This window comes from Portunus trituberculatus, unplaced genomic scaffold, assembly GCF_017591435.1.
Source record: "Portunus trituberculatus isolate SZX2019 unplaced genomic scaffold, ASM1759143v1 PGA_scaffold_278__1_contigs__length_40205, whole genome shotgun sequence".
Taxonomy (NCBI): domain Eukaryota; kingdom Metazoa; phylum Arthropoda; class Malacostraca; order Decapoda; family Portunidae; genus Portunus; species Portunus trituberculatus.
In genome coordinates this window covers 32,501-40,205 of record NW_025541446.1, presented here as the reverse complement: position 1 = coordinate 40,205, position 7,705 = coordinate 32,501, and the positions used below count along the sequence as shown (strand labels likewise).

The window sequence follows — 7,705 nt, the reverse complement described above, 5'->3', positions numbered from 1 at the left end:
CTCTCTCTCTCTCTCTCTCTCTCTCTCTCTCTCTCTCTCTCTCTCTCTCTCTCTCCTTGAGCAGAAAATTAACTTTAATCACTTAATCATAACAAATCTTTCAGTTTTTATTTATTTTCTTCATCAAACGAGAAAAATAAAGGAAACTTCTCTTTACTTAAATAATCATGTTAAGGAAATTACTTAAGAGAACCATTCACTTAACAGTCATATAAGGGAAAATCTGGAAGTGTTTTTATTTCGAATTTTTTAATAAGTTTCATCTGGAATTACTTATAAGAGGATTTAAGTATGTGAGGGAAGATTAACTATAACATTACAATAAGTTAATTTCTTGTTACTTAAAGGAATGAAGGAACTGTGGCATCAGTATTATCCTTTTTCAAATTCAATATTTTGCTACTTAAAGAATGAAGGGATTAAATACAGTACAACATCAATATTCTCCTTTCCTGAACCTACATTTTCCTTCATAACAAAACATAACATAGAATTCATTCTTTCTTGAACCTAAAAACCCAAAAAAAACATCAAAATTTTTAAACCTATAGAAAAAAAAAAACTTTATTATTTATTCTTTCTCAATCCTAAAACCAAAAAATAACATCAAAATTTTTCTTTCTTGAACCTAAAAACCAAAAAAAATCAAAATCATTCCTTCTCGAGCCTGAATTTTCGTCGTTGAAAAGAACAAAGTGATTCAAAACAGTACACCAATATTATTCTCTCCTGAAGCATCACCAGTGTTTACTTACAAGACATTGCTCGTGTTTACGTAACGGAAAAATATTAATACTTTTAAAACTTTCCCTCTTTTCTTCTTTCAATCAGTTATAACCATTTTGTGAGAAAAGTATCATTTATTTATCATTGTATTTTTGTTAGTTATTTGCATAGGGTTTTTTTTTTTATTTTAATTTCATTTTACTGTCAGTGTCAACTTTTTTTTATCTATTTATAAAAAAGCAACAAAACACTGACATATTTTCAGACAATTTATTTTCAAAGAAAATAACACTCTGCCAACATTGTTTCTTCTTACAACCTGTTTATTTATTTACTTATTTATTTATTTTATTTTTTATTTATTATTATTTTTTTTTTTTTTTTTTTTTTTTTGGGGAAGGGGGAGAGAGTGTAACGTCACTCAATATTTTTCTGTAAAGTCTTCAAAGAATAAAACAACACAGGATCAGTCCGTCACAAAAACACAAGTTTGATCAAATTAACTTAAAAATCCATACAATAATCCTCCATATTTGTCACACAATATGGAGGATAACTTTATAATAATCCTCCATATTATGCTGTGATGAGCGGAAATGTGCTAGCACACCTCCGCTCATCACAGCATTAAGTAAGTTTAGTCTTTATTTTGCTATTAATAACAAGATATACAGGCTAATACCGCCATGTCTAGTTATATTGCACTAGCAGCCCAGTACTACTTAATTTAGTTGAGTTACGCTAGCTTGCAGTAGCTGCGGCTCTCTCAGTGAATGTCTTTAACCCAAGTGGCTCCTTTGCAAAGATTAGTGAATAACATTGCTCTACAGCAACTCACAGACGTTCGACTTGGATGATGTTGAGCTGTCGTGATCCGAGCTGTTGCATGACGTTGCACAATTTCTACGGCTACTGGTTATAAAACCCTGCGGAGATTTTTCTATTCTTACTTACAAAAATAATATCTGTACATAATATGTTCAATACGTCGCTGGCAAATATACAAACACAACTTCTTTTCGTTGTCTATTATAACCATTACATAACAATTACTTCAACTTTGTCATAAATACAATCAACGTAACTATGTTATATAACTTACTCGTCAGGGCATGCCATATGCAATACACATACGGAGATGTACACACGATTTCTCTACTCATAACACGCAATGTAAAGCATATATAAGAATTACTTTTACTTAGTATATGAATACAACAACGTAACACACCACTGAATATAATCCGACACAACACATCCTCACAAGTAACTTCATTCAATTTCAATTCCAACTTCCCTTTCGTAACCATATGTAAGAATTACTTTAATGGCGTACACGAATACAAACAACGCACATCACGCCTCCTCGGCTACAGCTGATTTATTATGTATCATCCGTTTTTTTTTTTTTTAATTTTAAAATTAATGAAAATGAAATTTCTACAGAATTTATCATCGGTTATATTTCTCTGAGTCCAGACAAATCCTGTTTCACAATCCAAAGCTCTAACAGAACTACATAAGCAGTCAGGGAGTATATGCCATAGTTTACCACAGAAAGGTATGAATGATTGAGAATTCTGGTTAACTCTTCCATTAAAGAGTTGGATAGAATAGGGATAAGAAGAAGAAGAAAGCCTTATGCAGCGAGACCGCAGGAGGAAGGAAGACATGCTGTTAGCAATATCAATAGAGCAGTTAGCATGAAAATAACGATAAAAGACATAAAAAGATGCTACATTTCGGAGGTGAGAAAGAGGCTGAAGACAGTCAGTCAGAGGAGGGGAGTTGATGAGACGAAAACCTTTCGATTCCGCCCTAGCTAATAAAACTTTGTGAGTGGAAGCCCCCTAAACATGGGAAGAGTACTCCATACAAGGACGGATAAGGCCCTTGTACAGAGTTAGTTAGCATTTTGAGGGGCGAGGAAAACTGGCGGAGACGCAGCAGAACGCCTAACTTCATAGAACTGTTTTAGAGATGTGAAGTTTCTAGTTTTGATTAGGAGTAAAGAACAGGCCGAGGATATTCAGTGTGGAAGAGGGAGACAGTTAAGTGTCAATGAAGAAGAGGGGATAGTTGTCTGGAAGGTTGTGTCGAGTAGATAGATGGAGGAATTGAGTTTTTGAGGCACTGAAAACTACTAACTTTTCTCTGTCCCATCAGAAATCTTAGAAAGATCAGAAGTCAGGTGTTCTGTGGCGTCCCTGTGTGATCTGTTAACTTCCTGACGAGTTGGTCGTCTCTGAAAGGACGTAGGAAAGATGTAGGGTGGTATCATCAGCATAGGAGTAAAAAGAGCAAGAAGATTGGTTAAGAAGGTCATTATTGAATAACAGAAAGAGATTGGGTAATAGGACAGAACACTACTGTTAATAGATTTAAGAGAAGAACAGTGGCCGTCTACCACGGCGGCAATGTAACGGTCGGTAAAGAAACTTAAGATAAAGTTGCAAAGAGGATAGAAACGGTAAGAGTTTGGAAATCAAAGCTTTGTGCCAGACTCTATCAAAGCTTTTGATCTGTCTAACGTAACACCAAAAGTTTCACCGAAATCTTTAAAAGAGGATTACCAAGACTCAGTAAGGAAAGCCAGAAGATCACCAGTAGAGATACATTGACGGAAACCATACTAGTGTTCAGAAAGATGAAGAATCTTCCTATTGATGATAGATTAAAAAACTTTAGACAAACAAGATATTAAAAATATAGGACGATAGTTTGAGGAATTAGAACGGTCAGCCCTTTTAGGAACAGGCCGAATGTAGGTAAACTTCCAGCAAGAACGGTAGGTAGAAGTCGATAGACAGAGTTGAAAGAGTTTGGCCAGGCAAGGTGCAACCACGGAAGAATAGAGTAGGAGGAACTCCATCAGGTCCATAAGCCTTCCGAGGATTTGGGCCAGCGAGTGCATTGGAAACATCATTACGAAGAATTCTGATTGAAGACATAAATTAGTAAGAGGTTGGAAAAGAGGGAAGAACGAACCTAGAATTATCCAAAGTGGTGTTTTTAGCAAAGGTTTGAGAGAATAGTTCAGCTTTAAAGACAGGAGAGATGGCAGTGGTGCCATTAGAATGAAATAATGAAGGGAAAGATGAAGAAGTAAAGTTATTGAAGATGTTTTTGGCCAGATGCCAGACACGAGGAGAGTTGGAATTTGAAAGATTTCGACATTTATTTTTTATTTATGAAAGAGTGATAAGAAAGTTGAAAAAAAAACCTGGCATGATTCCGGGCAGACATATAAAGTGCATGAGATTCAGGAGATGGAAGGCTTAAGTACCTTTAGTGGGAAACCTCTCTATCATGTGTGGCACGAGAACAGGCTGTGTTAAACCAAGGTTTAGAAAGTTTAGGTTGAGAAAAAGAATGAGAAATGTACAACTCCATGCCAGTCACTAACACCTCTGTTATGCGTTCAGCACATAGAGATGGGTCTGTGAAACGTAAATAGTAATCACTCCAAGGAAAAATCAACATAGTACCTCCTCAGGTGCCCCTAACTGGCCGAGGTAAAACGCTAGAGGCACCTCCGCTTTGTGGGATTTTGAGGAGGAATTCGAGAAATAAAGCAAGATACAGAAATGAGATTGTGATCGAAGGAATCCAACGCAGAAAATAGGGTAACAGTATAAGCAGAACGATTAGAAGTAAGGAAAAGATAAAGAATGTTGGGCGTATCACCAAGACGATCAGGAATACGAGTAGGGTGTTGCACCAGTTTCTTTAGGTCATAGAGGTTAGCAAAGTTGAAGGTTAGTTCACCAGGATGTTCAGTGAAGGGAAAGGAAAGCCAAAGCTGTTGGTGAACATCGAAATCTCCAAGGATGGAGATCTCCGCAAAAGGTTAGAGGGACAAAATGTGCTCCACTTTGAAAGTTAAATAGTTGAAGAATTTACTATAGTCAGAGGAGTCAGGGGAGAGGTAGACAGCACAGATAAATATAGTTAGAGAATGACTATTAAGTCGAAGCCAGATGGTGGAAGTTAAGTTGTTGCGCACATAGACGCAACATCCAGCTTTGGAGCGAAAATGAGAATAGAGAGAGTAGGAGGGAACAGAGAAGAGGTACTGTTAATTGCCTCAGACAGCTGTTTTTCGGTGTTTTATCTTTAATCACAAGTTGTATCAACAAGCTGATGGGATGGCTATGGGAGTTCTCTCCTGGCCTGATCTTGGTAAATTGCTTCCACTATTATAAAAAATCTATTTGGCTTAAAAATTGCCCAAAGGAACTCAAACCTATTGCCAATAAAAGATATATAGGTGACTTTTTTATATGCATTAAAAAAATAATCACGTATAGAACAATTAAAGAATTTACAACATAAAAATATCAAGTTTACTGTGGAACTAGAGGAAAATTGTTGCCTCCCATTTTTGCATGTGTTAATAAAAAATAGCGAGCATGGTCTCATTCTTATGTAGATAGAAAAAAAATATTTTGCAAGTTTAGGACTTAACTATACATCTTTTATTTCTCAAATTTAAAAACAAATCAATCAAGTTAAAATTTTACGATCTCACACAACATGGAGAAACATACGAGTGGACACAACACCAGAAATATAACCCTTGAAAACAATTACAAAACCAAGTACAAACACCGACAAAACTCACGTATACAGTCATACGAGTGAAAATATTGCATAAAACACATAAAACACCCTATTACTGGCTATAAAACACAACACATACCTTTGTGGCTTAACTAGCCCACGACTCACACACACCACGTGGTCTTTCTGTGGCCCACGTGGCCTTTACCAGCTGGAGGGCAGGCCTCCTTCTGGTGACCCTGCTTGACCATTGGCAAAGCGAGCGAGAGAGCGAGGTAGGGATGGCAGTTTCGGTCCGAGTAGTACTCGGTTTACTCGGTTTTTGGATTTGAGTGAGTACTACTCGGTTTACTCGGTTTTCATAATTCAATTACATGTTCAATTTATGCTTTGAAAATGTAATACAGGCCTTCAAACTAAAGAGTATTTTTTTATTCGGTATTTTGTTGGGGAAGAAGGCGGTGCATGCCGCACAACCACCCAGACATTAATGGAATAGTCCAATTCCTAAGAACAAGCCTAACAGTGCCAACAGTCCAACACACGGGCTTGGGTGAAGGAAAGAGAGACCTGTACGAGTACGCGACGAGTAGGCTTACTCAGTCAGTTCACAGTTGGCAATTAGCCAGTTTCACAGTTTCCGTTGGCAGCGTTAGCAAGTCGCCAGACGCCAGTGACCACATGTGCACCAGCCGGTTCCTGAATTACTTCTTTTTGGTCCGTTAGGCAGCCAACCAAGCAATTTGTGTCGTACCAGAATGCCTTTTTCCATCTGTTTTTTGTCCGCTAGTGGACCAAAGATTGGAACTTTGGTCGAGGGGTTTTGCAAAACATTGGTCAAGTGTCCGGGCGACCAAAGCTACCGCCTTGTATTTTAAATTTCCAAATGTAAAAAGAAGCTAACTGTAATTAAATTTATTTCATTCTATTTACCTTGAGTACGCGACGAGTAGGCTTACTCAGTCAGTTCACAGTTGGCAATTAGCCAGTTTCACAGTTTCCGTTGGCAGCGTTAGCAAGTCGCCAGACGCCAGTGACCACATGTGCACCAGCCGGTTCCTGAATTACTTCTTTTTGGTCCGTTAGGCAGCCAACCAAGCAATTTGTGTCGTACCAGAATGCCTTTTTCCATCTGTTTTTTTGTCCGCTAGTGGACCAAAGATTGGAACTTTGGTCGAGGGGTTTTGCAAAACATTGGTCAAGTGTCCGGGCGACCAAAGCTACCGCCTTGTATTTTAAATTTCCAAATGTAAAAAGAAGCTAACTGTAATTAAATTTATTTCATTCTATTTACCATGTCAAATTTTTTTGATGGTACAGCAAAGCTTTTCTTATGCTATATTGAGCATACGTTTTAATTTTTGAAGTCTACTGTAGTCGCCTTGTGAGTTCACGTCAAACATCAACAACAGCCTAATCGACTCGTCACATCTCTACTTCACTGACTAAATTTGGTAAGTATATGATTAATCTTGTTATCTATATATCATTACATGAATTCTTACTGTGTGCTTCTACTATTAAGAAAGGTAAGTGGACGAATTAAAGGGCAAAAGCTATAATATTGAAGGAGTGGAGTAGACTGAAGCCGAGATATCATGTACGTAGCTCATACCCAGGAAAAAAAAAAAAAAAAAAACGATTAAATAAATGAAAATGATCATGAGGCTGTATATTGAGTATATTTGTAGTTTTAAGTTCAAGGCTATTAAGAGGTGACCGATGAAACAATGGAGGAAAGGTATAAACGGTACCTTCATGAGCTTGCAGGTAACACTCGATTCTGTGGTGGTCTACACATCAGAAGACATTATTGATGGATTTATTACACATTAGTGAATGGATCCTATTAACGAACCTAATGTAACCTAACCAAGCAAACAATAACCCAGCCAACTTAACCTAACCCACCCAACCTAACCTAACCTAACCAAGGTAACTTAACCAACCTATTTATTGTCATAACTTCTGAAGCATCAATTTGCGATGGAAAATGTCAATATGAAAAAGCGGAAATGTTAGATTGGCAGAAATTAAAACAAACCAAACATATTTTAACCTAACCTCACCTATCCCCACCCAAATCTAACATACCTATGCCCTACAACCATTCAAAATGCAGCTAGGTATTCTTCAGATCATTAAAAACTACACTTTTCAGGTACCATGGCTGCATTAGAAGAAATCATAGATGAAGAAATGTATGAAATGGAAGAATTGCGACGAGTGAGGATTCCACGCATATATAAGATCTTATGGTGTATAATGTAGGTATTGCAAAGTACAAATAGTATGTAAGAATGAATAAACTTAACCATCTACTTTTAATGCTAATCATTATACCTTGTGTGTGTGTGTGTGTGTGTGTGTGTGTGTGTGTGTGTGTGTGTGTGTGTGTGTGTTATCTACTTTTGAA

General features: G+C 37.1%; 1 long non-coding RNA gene across 1 annotated transcript; it reads left to right on the top strand.

Annotated features, from left to right (window-relative positions):
* The first annotated feature begins 6,670 nt into the window (after positions 1-6,670).
* On the top strand, positions 6,671-7,612 carry LOC123500456. Its single transcript, XR_006673318.1, has 2 exons — positions 6,671-6,743; positions 7,451-7,612. It is a non-coding gene; the product is annotated as an uncharacterized LOC123500456 (long non-coding RNA).
* The last annotated feature ends 93 nt before the right edge of the window (positions 7,613-7,705 follow it).